Source organism: Plectropomus leopardus, unplaced genomic scaffold, assembly GCF_008729295.1.
Source record: "Plectropomus leopardus isolate mb unplaced genomic scaffold, YSFRI_Pleo_2.0 unplaced_scaffold12682, whole genome shotgun sequence".
Lineage (NCBI taxonomy): Eukaryota > Metazoa > Chordata > Actinopteri > Perciformes > Serranidae > Plectropomus > Plectropomus leopardus.
The window spans coordinates 1-1,866 of NW_024613484.1; the positions used below are offsets into that span (position 1 = coordinate 1).

Here is a 1,866-nt window from a genome sequence, read left to right on the forward strand (position 1 = left end):
AAAAAAAAAGATAATCAAACAAACTACACTATAAAATACGCATCCTACTGATGAGGATAAGCTTGCCCGAAACATAACGCATCATGATCCATAAACCATATACATGTTAAGGGTATGTGACGCAAAGGAAAAAAGAAGCTTTTTAAGTCACATTTGATATGGCACAGTAAATTCCCTATAATTGTCTGTTGGTTACCAGGGTAATTGCTTTCACTGACAGGGAAGGGCCGGCAGCTGGGGGGGACAAAAACACGAGAAAAATACTCTCACAGCCAGTCAGTCCAAAGAGTCGAGAAAGAAAAAAAAGCGCAGGGGTCCAGAAGCAGATTTGCATGGCACCCTCTCCTCGGACCAACAGAGGTCCAGGTTTGCAGACGTCACTGGTCGAGGATCTTTGTTTTCTCTCCACCTCTCGGTGGAGGAATACAAGTTTATCATCCAGCCAAGGACGGGACGGTCTCCTCTGCCGCTCCTCTCCTCCATCTGTCGGCTTGCACTGGGCTATTTCTCCTGTATGGTGGATATTCTGCTCAATACTTCTTTCTTGGATGATATGGGGGATCATTCAAAAAGTAAGGCAAATTCCTTTTTCTGTTTCTACATAGTGTAATTTTGGGTTTGTTGTGAGTTTTAAATTTTATTTGTAACTCATAATCGGCGCTTAGTATTTTGAATTTGATGTTTAATTGCTCGATTAATTTGCGGAGTAGAAAACTGAAACAAAGGCGTGATCCACAGACCTATCCAAACCAAAAAATAAATAAATAAAATAACTTTGAATTTCCATATAATAGAAACTTATATTGTAACTGTGCTTCTTGTGCGTTTGAGGTTACTTGGTGATATTTTTAGCTCCCGTGGCCTTATTATAATAATTCTGTAATATTCCTGGAAGCACGCACATGTTTGTTGCGACGCGAGCGCAACATTTTCTCTCTTTAAGGTGAAGGGGTGAAAGGGGGTTTAACAGGGATGTCATGGGGATTAAAAGAGCGCGCACTGTGTTGCATTAACGCATTCCCCTCCTCACGCAGAGAAGTCGGGAATCGCAATGTGTGTGGGCTGTGGAAGTCAGATACACGACCAGTACATCCTGAGAGTCTCCCCGGACCTGGAATGGCACGCAGCCTGTCTCAAGTGTGCAGAGTGCAGCCAGTACCTGGACGAGACCTGCACTTGCTTCGTCCGAGACGGAAAAACTTACTGTAAACGAGATTATACAAGGTAGGAGTGCAGCAGAGTTTTTAGTATTTTTATTCTCCTGCATTTTAGAGTCAGCGTGCTGGTCCTACATAGTTAATAGTTTAATATAGTTCATTTACAAATGCGCAGGGTGTGCAAAAGTGCACAAACATCACCTGCAGATTTTTTGTTGCATTCAGATTTTTATTATTTTCTGTGAGCAAAATTCACATTTTTTACGCTTCTTTAGACATGAACTGAGATCAACATCAAATTAATTTAATTCAACAATAACTGCAAGACACCAACGCAGTCTCCGCGCTCCTTTTTCAGGTTATTTGGCATCAAATGCGCAAAGTGTAACATGGGCTTCTGCAGCAGCGACCTGGTGATGAGAGCTCGGGACAATGTGTACCACATGGAGTGTTTTCGGTGCTCGGTTTGCTGCCGTCACCTCCTGCCCGGGGACGAGTTCTCGCTGCGGGACGACGAGCTGCTCTGCCGGGCGGATCACGGCTTGCTGGTGGAGCGGGCCTCTGCAGGGAGCCCGCTCAGCCCGGGGAGCATCCACAGCAGACCGTTGCACATCTCAGGTACGAACGGGTTTATTATTGAACTAAATGCACTTTAAAATGATCTGCATAGGCCTAAAACTGCGCATGCTATATTATTATTATTATTATT

General features: G+C 43.9%; 1 pseudogene; it reads left to right on the forward strand.

Moving 5' to 3' along the window:
• Positions 1-332: 332 nt before the first annotated feature.
• On the forward strand, positions 333-1,775 carry LOC121963824 (annotated as a pseudogene).
• The last annotated feature ends 91 nt before the right edge of the window (positions 1,776-1,866 follow it).